Here is a 12595-nt window from a genome sequence, read left to right on the forward strand (position 1 = left end):
GTAATGTGTGGTTATTTGCGTTATTGTCACCTTCCTTCAACTTTGACCAGTCCCCTCTCATCTCTCTCATTAACAATGTGTTTTTGCCCACAATTTTTTGTTTTTCACACCATTCTCTGCAAACTCTAGAGACTATTGTATTGTCCCAGGAGATCAGCAGTTTATGAGATACTCAAACCACCCTGTCTGGCACCAACAATCATTCCATGGACAAAGTCACTTAGATCACATTTCTTCTACCTCTTGACCATGTCTGCATGCTTGTATGCATTTAGTTGCTGCCACATGATTGGCTGATTAAATATTTGTATTAATAAACTAGTGCACAGGTTTAACTAATAAAGTGGTCACTGAGTGTATGTCCTCTGCAGGCTATCCATTCATTTTTTTTAAAGGCAATATAAATATTACTCTTGGTGCCATCTATCGTAGATTTGAAAGATTGTAGCCAAATGTTAAAAAAATATTTAAACAATTAATTTTGTTAGCTGGCCATGTCCCAGTTCTGAAAATATGGCCCAACATACAGTACAGTATCCTGTGATCTACTTGAATATTAACAGTAGGATATGAATGGATCCTTTTGCACCCTGTCCACACGATCGTAGACTGCAACGCCATCAGTTGGTGCCCCACTTAAACTGAAATGACAGTTAAAATACACTATGGCTAATTGAGAAATAGTGCGGAACCACAGCTTATCCATTCCACAGAACACATTACACAAAAGAAGCTCTCCAGCCCGCAGTGCACTAACCACATCAGAGACACGAGAACAGCTCGCTGCATCGCGCTGTCATGATAACAATAGCTTTCCCTTTGTGCTATTTCCTGTCCTTGTCAAATTCAATAATGTACCTCTCAAAACTTCCTTGCTCTTTCATTCTTTCATGGACAGAATGAAATGTTTATTAAGCACCAGTTTTGTGTAGCCTAATCTTTATGGGTGAAAATGTACTGCAGTGCATCCGCCACAATGTAACAGGATACACTGCTTATGGTGAGATTATGAAACGAATATACGTATTTTGCACATTGCAGTATTTCAATTTAATGAAAAAGATGGTTTTCAGAAATGAACCCAATATTGTGGAACATAAAGCAGCTAAGCTTGTGAAATAAGGGGGACAATAGCTTACAATAGAAGGCATGGTATCCCTTTACAATTTCCCCACTTTAATAAGTTAACTATCCAGGCCAGTCAATACACAGTAAATAAGCCGTTTGTTTTCCTTGGGTAAGACATTGCTGACTTTGAAAGGGAATCAATTCAAGAAAAATATGAAACATCTCCAAATTATGCAAGGCATACTGTAGGTTATTTGATCCATCTGTGTCTCAGGTTTCAGGTCCTGGGTTTGCTGGAAGTAAAATCGCGTGAAAGAGCCCATGCATAGGCTAACCATATTCCCATGTGGTGGGCCTGCAAACACACTGGCAAAACAACCGGGATAGCCTAGTTTCTGAACAACTGCACACGTCTTGTACATTAGTGGCCTAAAAACATGATTTTATCATCATTCAATGCCACTGAGTTTCACATTTTGTCCACAAATCATGCTATGGCTGCCAAAAATTCAACCACAGGCACAGAAAATGCAGCGCAGCAGAGCTGTTCTCCGCTAGAGGTAGATGTTCTGCATAGTCCAGGATATCCAGGCAATACTCAATAGTATATTCAGATCAACAGACGTAAATCAGTTATGGATTCACAACAGGAACATATTGCGTAAAGGAAGACATGGGCATACAAACAGGAAAAACCAAACAGAGGGAGAATGAGTGAGAAAGAGTAGGGAAGATAGGAACACAAATGGGGAAGTAAATGAGTAAATGTGACAGAGAAAAGGTGTGAGCAAGGGATGAAAGAGAGACATAGAGGGAAAAAGAACAGGAGAGAGAGAAAGAAGGGGAACAGTAGAGTGCTTCCTCGTGTTCCTTTGAAGCAGGAGCAGTGTGCTGTTTGTTTGGGTTCTTGGTCTCTCTCTAAATGACTCCACTCTAAAGAGTGTATTTATTTTATTGAAACCCAGTCTGGTACAGAGACAGTCTGGGGCAGGGGAGGACACGTGTGAACGTTCATTAACACAGCTCTTGCAGCTGTGTCTTAAACAGTATGTTTATGTTGTAATTCTCTGCATGCTGAGTTTATAGATACACTTACTGTATGTTACAAGGATCGTTTTTCTTTTTTTGGTGTTGGTCTGTAAAACATATGCATGCGCTGATGGTAGTAGGTTCCCAGATCCAGACTGTTGAGGGGAACCTGTACAGCAGCTGTAGACGTCTATGTAATTCCAAGCCCAATGTTTTCATTGTATGTTTACACTTCTTATCTCATTTCCCAAATTTCCGTAGTCCCAATGAAGGAGTTAGTATAACAAGCTGGCTCAAGAATAGGGCTTAAATCTACATTTTCCTGTGGGAGAGGCATGTCCACCTTGTGAGAAAGGTAAAAGGAATCGGCTGTACCTGTAATGACTTATGCATAACCTTGAATGAACAATGAAATAAGCTGGTATATTACATTTTTTTTACTCTTATGTCATTTTCTGTTGTGTGGTTGGGAACAGAATTTCTGTTTTGGGAAGGCATTTTAGGTTGGTTGAGATGGGAGCAGCAGAGTGGATGGGGCTGCTTGGGATGAATTGATATAAAGCACAGAGAACCCAGTTACAATAACCTAAGCAAATTAATGAGTGCAGTTTCCATCTGAACAGGAGTACACCAGTTTGTACACTAGATGTCACTACAACCAAAAGGTCCAGATGTTTTTTTTGGAGTCAAGCACCTTCACCGCTGTCTTCTATGGACATAATTCTCATTTTTTCATTGAGGATTGAGGTTAATAAACTGCCTCAATGAATGGATGTGGCAGGAATATACAGTGGCTCCAGAAAGAATTCAGACCCCTTCACTTTTTACACACTTAATTGCGTTGTAGATTTAATATTAAACAGGATAAAATTGTGCCCATCAATCTAGACTCAATAACCTTTTATTTTTAGAAATTTGCATGTCTTTAGAAATGTTTGAAAATGTATTATAAATAAAAAACAGTGACAAACCCCTGGGAGGACAGAAGAGCAGGACACAGGGCGATATGACAATTTCAGATGGCTCCAGTGTTTTATTATAAAAGGTGAAAAATATTTTTTTTTAAAAAGAAAGGCAAAATAAATCAAAACTCGAATGGTAGCTTTCAGCTTAGCTTTTCAGCTTGGCTTTCCTCTGGCTCCATGCACACAGCTCTCTCTCGCCACTTACTGTGGAAAGAAGCAGACTGTGGAAAGAAGTCCTGGACTGATTTGTAATATTGTCCATGTGTGTGTCTACTTAGCCAGTCGGCATGGTCCTTGGATTGCCCTACTTCCTTCCTGCAAACCAAGTCTTGCCACACACCTCCACCATCAGAATGCAATGGGGCTGCATTCTGCTTGACTGACCCCACCCCCTCCCGGGAGAGGAAATCAGCAGAAGCGTTTGCAGACCCCAATCGATGGATGACCCGGAAGCAGAATGGCTGGAAGGCCAGATACCACCGGCCTGGCGTTGGTATCACGGGCATGAGGGCGGCCTGTAATGTAGTGGTTAAGGTGCATGACTGGGACCCGCAAGGTTGGTGGTTTGATCCCCGGTGTAGCTGCACACCCGTTGAGTCCCTTAACCCTGTATTGCTCCAGGGGAGGAGTGTCTCCTGCTTAGTCTAATCAACTGTCGCTCTGGATAAGAGTGTTTTATTAATCATTCATTTATTAATGTAAAAATGTAATGGTATCCTTCATCTGGTGGAGCCACTGGAGGGGGCATGATCCGAATAGAGGACAAAGGGTTTACCCAGAAGGTAGTACTGGAGTACAGTACAGCCCATTCTATAGGGAGACACTCCTTCTCGATGGTACTGTACTGACTCACTCTGGGGCAGAGCCCACACTTTTATTTTCAAAAACACCACCTGGTACTGTTCCGTCCACTGGACCGGATCTGAGGCTCCCTTTAGAGTGAGGTCAGTCAAGGGACTAGCGAGACAAAAAATCTGGGGTAAACCATTGATAGTAGTTCACTAGGCCCAGGAATGGCCTCACCTCACCAAAATGGCCACTGTCTTGTCTACCAAAGGACTGACATGTCCCCTAGTGGATAACAAAAAACACTCAGACCTGTCCACTCACTGTATGACTCCTCAATGATTCCTCACTGCAACATATCTTGTATTTCTTAATAGCTGATCCACGGTCTGCAGGCATCTGGAAGCCTGTAAGGACATCTTTCCTGGTTCTGTGCAGTTTTAATATTGCACTAGGGATGTCCAACCTGGTAGCTTTGAGAATACATCCTTATCAGAGGAATCAAATGCAAACTCAGGGATAAGGTTAATACGGCAGGCTTTATGCACAACAGGCAGACAAAGAACGTAATCCAAAAACAGGCAATGGTCAAAATCCATTCATCATTCATTATCCTAACCTGTTTATCCTGAACAGGGTCGCAGGGGGGACTGGAGCCTATCCCAGCATACATTAGGCGAAAGGCAGGAATACACCCTGGACAGGTCGCCGGTCCATCGCAGAACACACACACCATTCACTCACACACACATAACTACAGGCAACTTAGACTCTCCAATCAGCCTAACCTGCATGTCTTTGGACTGTGCCACCTCGAAATCCAGGCAAACAGGAAAATCCAGGGAAATCAGTAGCATAATGGTAAAACAGGCAGACTTCAAAAGCCTGAGGGCAGTCCAAGCAAGCAAAGGTGCAAACATGAAATCCAAATCTAGGCAGAGACCCCCTCCCCAATTACCAGACACCGGATGGTCACCAATTGTGGTATCAACGGGGAGGAGGAGCAGGGAGGGTGGACAAAATAAGGGAAAAGCACAGAGCCCAGGGGAACAGGTAACGATCAGGGCAATAGGTGTGGCGAGGGAAACCGGGGCAACAGAGGAGAGGACAAGGGCACATGGAAGGCGCTGGAGAGACTAAGATGGCCCGGAGGGGTCGGTGTCTCAGAAGACTGCAGGGTGAAGGTGGAATTTCAGATGACCATGGGGCATGAGATGACTAGAGCTTCAGATGATCCCGGGGCTTCAGGTGATCACAAGGCCTCAGGCAAACAGGAGTGTGGAGTTTCAGGCAAATGTGGAGTTTTAGGTGACCCCGGAGCTTCAGGTGAACATGGGGCTTCAGGCGACCACGGGGCTTAAGGTGACCGTGGAGCATCAGGCACCCCTGGGGCTTCAGGCTGCTGCGGAGCCTTAGGAGAGCGTGGAACTTTAGGAGAGCGCAGGGCTTCAGGCAGCTGCGGGGCTTCAGGCCATGCAGAGTTCTGAGGCAGAGTTGGATCTGGAGCCGAGGGCTGGACCAGGGACAGAGCGGGTACAGGGGCTGGAGATGGCTTTGGTGCCGAAGACGGCCCCTGGGGTGGAGCCTATGCAGGGCTGGAGACAGTGGGGCAGAGACAGTGCTGGTGGCGAGAAAGGGACCTGGGACAGAGTCTGTGCAGGGGCCTCTCTTTGTCCTCTTTGTTTCTTTGTCTGTGGCTCCTTGCTTCTGATCTCAGACAGCCTTGATCAAGTTTTTTATGTAAAAAGTAGTCAATTGCTTACAGTTATATGTTCCTTTTTTTAAATTAAATACAAAAATGTTAAATTCAATCTTTTGGAAAATGAATATTTGGAAATCTCAAATGTGTTCTTTTATACTAACATCAGTCCAGAGAACCTGCAGCCATTTTTCTGCACCACAGTTCCTGTGTTTTTGTGCATAGTTGAGTCGTTTGGCCTTGTTTCCACGTCGGTGGTATGACTTTTTGGCCACAATTCTTCCATGAATACCACTTCTGACCAGACTTCTCTGCACAGTAGATGGGTGTCCCTGGGTCCCACTGGTTTCTGCCAATTCTGAGCTGATGGCACTGCTGGACATCTTCCGATTGTGAAGGGAAATAAGCATGTGTGTCTTTCATCTGCTGCACTAAGTTTCCTTGGCCAACTTGTGCTCAGTCTTGCCATAGTGTATGACTTCTGAAATTAAACTGTCTCCAGCAACCTCACCTTGGAAGCAGAGTTTGGCTGTTCCTCACCCAGTTTTAACCCTTCTACATAGCTGTTTCTGTTTCAGTTAATGTTTCAACTTACATATTAAATAATTGATGATCTGATTTCGATTTTTCTTCTTTTCACTCATTTTTCCATTTTGTTAATTGATAAAAATAAACTTTTAACATTTATATTTTTGAAAGCATTCTTACGTTACAGCATTTTTCCACACCTGCCTAAAGCTTTTTCACAGTACTGTATATATATATATATATATATATATATATATATATATATATATATATAAGGTGATCATGCTTTGCAAATCAGATATGGGATGATGGGCACTGGCTTCTCATGTGCCCTGCTGGAGGTAACATAGTTACAGGTCCTTGCCCTCATGGCATTGGTGCTTCAGGCTGTGGGCAAGGGTTCTGGGCCAGGACAGCTCCACGGCAGGTGGCTGACCTCACCACGCTCACAACACCAGTGTTGCTTGGGTTCAAATGTCACACTCCACTGGCTTCAAACCTGGTGTTTTTTTGTCTTTCTGGATTGTCTTCAATAGAATTTCCACCATCTGTTCCAAGCTGTTTGGCTTGGCCAGACTTTTGGTTCACTTCATCTCATGTGGAAGGGCACACGAGAACCTGTCTATTATGATCACCACCAGTACAAATGGTCCATCAGGTTCTGGGTGCAGCTATGCCCGGTCATGCACATGTGCCCTTTGGACTGAGGTAAAAGTGTAGACTGTCAGCTTTCATTTGAGGGTATTTACAGTCATATCAGGTAATCTATGTACTAATTGTTTTTCATCTTAACCAAACAATTGAGTTGCCATGTTGTGCCTCTTGAGTCACTTCTATACCACCTGCTTCCTACAACATACATTCTTCTACATGACAGTGACTAGTTATGATTCAGACATATCCCAGACAGACCAATAGGAGAGTTAGTACTGTTCAAAAATGTACATCTTTAACTTATGCCAACTGACAACTCTCATCATACCCAGGGAGGGAGGTACAGAGAAGTTTGTTTCTTCTTTTTCTGCTGTCAGAGCTTCCTGCAGTCTTCTAAAACATGGCAGGCATGAAAAAACAGCAGCACGCATTGGACCTCAGTTTTGTTGTTACATTTATTCAAACTGTGTTTATAAAGATACATTTTGCCTGAAACAAAAATCTTGTCATTTAAAATGATTAAAATGTATCCCCCAATCTATTCTGCTGCGCCCAGATTTCATCTTGGAAGGTAACATATCACTCTCGCAGGATTTGGAAATTTGTTGCAGTGGATTGGCTGGGATAATAATGGAATTACTTTCGAACTGCCTGAACTAGCAAGTACTTAGAGCTCTTAGTGTACTTTTCACTTCATGCATCACACACGATACAGTAAAATATGTGCTGTTAAATGTCAGAATTATCTCAATTTGCTTAGATTCACTGACTGCGTGGTTTGAGGCAAGGCAGCCTTGTTGCTGAAGGGAAATTCACTTGACTGGAGTAATGAAAATGGCTTAGGTTGTACAATTAGTGAGAGACTGTATGAGAATGCTCCTTAGGCAGAACAGGTCAGACCAGACGACTGGAATGTGAAGACGTGGAAGGAAGGAGTCAGTGTGGGCGACCTTCCGAGAAGGTGTGTTGTGACCCCAGGAACATGAACAGGCAATGGAAAGTGACTGAAAGGAGTTCCACACATACCAGCTTTCTGTCCCAAAACAGGATTCACAGGGTCTACTGGATTTTGGTATTGCTCAACACTTAATTGATAAATTAAAGCAGATAATTAAATAATTAACTCACACATCACTTTGATTCTTTGGTCTTAATTGATTTCAGATTTTATGGTCAAAACAAAACTGAACCCCATGGGTCTCTAGAATCTAAGCTGGGGACCCCAGCAACATATCCAAAATCATAGCTGAGTTATATAAAACATTATTAGGTGCATATTGCATTTATTGATTGTTATATGACTTCAGCTAAAATATTTTAGCAATTAAAGTGGGATCATGGGATCAAGTAAGGATATACCTAGCAATGACTTTTCTTCCCATAAATAATTCGTTTTATACAGCATTCCTGGTTTCAAATGGAACATGACTGGAAAGCTATATATTTTTATTTCTCTCTCTCTCTCTCTCTCTCTCGCTCTCTCTCTCTCTGTGAGCTTGTATATGTGCATGTTGCATGCTTCTGTGTGTGTGTGTGTGTGTGTGTGTGTGTGTGTGGTTGATGGGTGAGAGAATGCATGCCTATGTAAAGTAGTGTGTGTGTGTGTGTGTGTGGGTGTGGGTGTGTGTGTATGTATATGAGTACTTAGTGTGTGTGTGTGTGTGTGTGTGTGTGTGTGTATGTTTGTGGGTGTGTGGGTACACTGTGTTTAGTCCTGGGAGGGACTGCTGCCTATTTGGCATGAGTCAGAGCCAGAGCTGGGTCCTGTGTGTGGTGAGGGCTGTTGTCCAAACACCTGGAACCCATCTGGTACTGCTGCCCCTGCATCTCTCTGGGCAAGAAATGGTAAGAGAGAGAGAGGTATGAGAGAGAGAGAGAGAGAGAGAGAGAGAGTGAGTGAGAGTGAGAGAGAGGGGGGGAGCAGGAAGAGGGAAGGAGAGCGACATCCAGAAATAGAGAGAAAAAAAGACAGGGAGAGAGAGAGACGGTAACAGAGAGAGAGAGACAGACAGAGAGAGAGAGAGAGAGAGAGAGAGAGAGAGAGAGAGCAGGAGAGGGAGGGAGTGAAACAGACAGAGAGATACATAGAATTCTGTTGAGATGGATCTCCTGGCGGACCCAGCCCTGGCCCACTTTCTCTGGGTTCTGGTTCTGGTGCTGGCCTCCCTCGTGGTGTGGGTTGTGTTCTTCTGCTGCTCTGGGCGGGACCTCGACCCTTCATCTGGCTGGGAGAGGCTGCAGATCGGTATGTTCTCCACTCTAACAGCACCTGACCACAGACATTAGGCCTTAAATCTACTGAGAAACCTGTGCAGGCCTGTCTGCCATTTTATTTCGAGTCATCAAACAGGAGCCATCTGAGAGGCACTGAGGGGTGATGCTGCAGACAGCAAATCACAGCTATGGGACTGTTTAGTTTATGGAGAATAGCTTGCTCTGGAAACCTTTTTTCCTAACAAGATCTCATAAACTGTTAGGAACGAATATGACGGCCTTTTTCCGCTTTTCTGAAAATTACTGGTTTTCGTCTGTGCGTTTATCCAAAATGTAATTTCCGTGGTCTGCCTTCTGTCCTAATGTATTTTACAGTTAAAACTAAACATAGGACTTTCATAATTTTGTTACCCATAGGCTGTTTTTCACGCAGTTACATCTAGTCTCACCATCACAAATTGCCACAGAATTATAATTTAAGAGAACAGAACTGTAGTGTATTACCAGGTGATTTAATTATCACTCTACACTTGACATTTAAAACATTTTGTTAATTTCCTCATTTCTACTGACATTACTCTCTGTGATGCTTAGAGAGTTATTTAATGTTCATTGACAGACCACACAGCTGAATATTCTCAGACAGAAAGGATACACGTAGACAGAGCTGTTTTTTTTTTAAAATAGAGTAACAAGCATGTCCCAAAGAGGAGAAAGAGAGCGGTAACTGGGTCCATGCCTAGAACTGTTACTCTTGTTGAGCTGTGCCAGCTTTTAGTTGTGTCAGTAATTCTCAGTTTAACATGAGTGCAAATTATGGTGATAGGCCTAATAGTAACTTGTGAGATCTCCTGCAAGCTCAAGCACTGATATGACTGTATAGTAACACCTCAGCCATGATTTCCATTTTGGCACTTAATGTAGAAGATGCTCCTATACTTTACAAAAGCATAGGTTTAGGCTAATGGCAAAGACAATACTAACAAGTCAGTGTCACAACCAATAGTTCTTACATAAAACTTCAACGCAACCTAGTGTGCTAGTAGGCACAAGAGGGAGATTGAGGAGGTAATGCTAAAGCAAATGGATTTGAGAGTATAATAAAATATAGTAGAAGTAGGTTTAATCATCCATATCATTTCTCAAGAGTTCAGGAATTTGTCAAACCAAGATGTTTGTGGTCTAGCAGAAAAATACACATGCGATACATAGAGGTTGTATTATATTCTTGATTCATGTGCCTAATACCGCAAACCAGGAACATTCAGAATGCTTTATATTTTTTTATGTCCCTCAACAGAGACAAAGAGGCCATTGAAAATTAAAGTTCAAAGCCAGGTAAGAAAAATCCCTTTTGTGTTCAAATGAAAAGCATGCCATTTTGATGTTTGCTTCAATTTTGTGGTACTGATATGGAACTCACTCTTTGTGTGATGGTCTTATCAGCACAGGCCACCCCCCCCCCCCACCCACCCCCCAAGAAAAAAACCCAAAACAATAAACAACCAATTACCTTTCTAAGCCACAGTAAGCATATCTTATTCCCAGACATGCAAAAATATATGAGACTTGCAAACTGATACAGCCCCACCTCATGTGATTCCCAGTTTAGCCACAAGAGTGCAGTGTTCACCTTGCGATAGCTACCAATCTCTATAGTCTGATATTCATGGACATTACTAACTCCTTCTGACATGGTCACGTGCACAAACATTGGTTTCACTTCACTGCTATTGTGCAAGTAGAGTAACAATAAACATGATAATGAACAGCACCTGTCTTTGTTTGCCCAGTACGTATGCTGGATCAAGATATGCCCTGCTGTGAAATTCACCTATGCCAGCCTGAGCAGCTTGAAAATTGAGCTGGTGAAGCTGGTCATAAGCTGGTCTACCTGGCACAGCTGGCAACCTAGTTTGAGCTGTTCATTTCAGCAAGGTACACTGGTAAATGTTGTAATAAATGTTCTGAAAGTCACTGTAGGTTTTCACAAGTTGGTGACAGTCCCCTGCAGCTGTGACAGTGAAACCCTGGCCTGGTTGAATGCTTTCTGATGATTCAGCTCTTTTAACCAAAGTATAGCCTACAGCCTATTCTGGGCAGGCATGGAAACAGGGAGCTCCTGTGTTCCCCTTTGAAAACATATGGTGGGTGTGGTGTAGGAAGGCTCTGGTCACCACAGACACGTGCGCACACACGCTAACGTGCACAAACACACGCTCGTACGCACAAATCGCCTGCCACTGACGCCGCCACCAGAGCTGGGTCCTTTCATACAGAAGGGGGCATTGTGGTTCCTTTCTTCATACAAATCTTGTCTGTGCTGGGTCTTGTGTAACGATTTAAGACAAAGACCCCTGCGGTTTTGGAGGAGAGATTGCGGAAGAGAATGTTTTTGTGAAATGATAGTGTGAGACAAAAGGGAACAGGGCGGGGTCGTCTTCGAATCGCTGATCACTTCTGCAGATTTGCGCCGAGCATGACATACCTATTGTGTCATCTGCATTTTTGAGGCCTCTTTTCAAGAGAGTTACTGCGCCAAGAGAATGTTCCATCAATCCTTCTTTCGGCTAAAACAGCTCAAGGCAACCCATGTGTGTGACAGCTCACAGCTTGGCTAAAATTCAGAACCATCTACTTCATGCACCTCTGTCTTGGGGAAGCAGTTTTCATCATTCATAGCCTATAGGCAAAAACAGGTCAACATACTGTATCACAGAAGCTCCATAGTAGCACCACACTTTCTGCCCCTGAGGTGGTGTTTGTTGCTTTCTCTTTATCCCGTAAGAACTAGGCTCTGTATTTATTGCACTGATCCCAAAAAACACTGGAATAATAACTCCATCGGTCGTCCTGGGAGCATTATCCACAGGAATGGTGATATCACTGCCTTCCTCATACAACACCACCACTAACACTAACCCTAACCCTGCTCAGTAACTCTACAGTAGCAGCAACCCTAACGCCAGTTCAATAACCCTAACCCTAGGTCAGTTATTAATTTGCTGTGGAAATCTCACTTTTGACCACATTACAAGTAGATATTGTCATAGAGTGGCTAATCTACATATATAAACACATATAATAAGCAACAGTATGACACTGAGTAACCTTTTCAGACATTAGCCGGTGGCTAATTCTACAAAATACTGTAAAGAAACCCCAGCACTTCCTCTAGCACTATAAAACAGAGAGCAGTATTCGACAGTAATGCCAGTGTATCCAAAAATAGGAAAATCATAACTAGGGCACACTACGTGGGGGTTTCAAGCCTCTTGGTATTTAGAGAAAAACTGTGACGTCTTCTATGTCCTATGAGGCCTAGTGTACATCACAGAGGAATGGTATTGGATGGAAAATGAGTTTCTCTGATCCTCAGCCTACGCTACCTGAGCTCCGGGCCAGCACAGCGCCACCGCTGTGCTGGCGAGCGAGTGCACGTGGCGAGAGGCTGGTGTCGGTCCAGACACTAAACCCAGCTCTGGCAGGCAGGCTGGCCTTGCGGATGGCACAGTAGAGACATTGTTGGATTTATGGGCTTAATACAGTGCAGTCTCAGAGGATCACAGAGAGAAGAGGCGTCGGACAGAGGCCTTTGTCCAGCTTTATTAATGAGGCAATGGGGGAACTTGTTCTTTCTGATGAGGGAGCA

This window comes from Conger conger, chromosome 1, assembly GCF_963514075.1.
Source record: "Conger conger chromosome 1, fConCon1.1, whole genome shotgun sequence".
Taxonomy (NCBI): domain Eukaryota; kingdom Metazoa; phylum Chordata; class Actinopteri; order Anguilliformes; family Congridae; genus Conger; species Conger conger.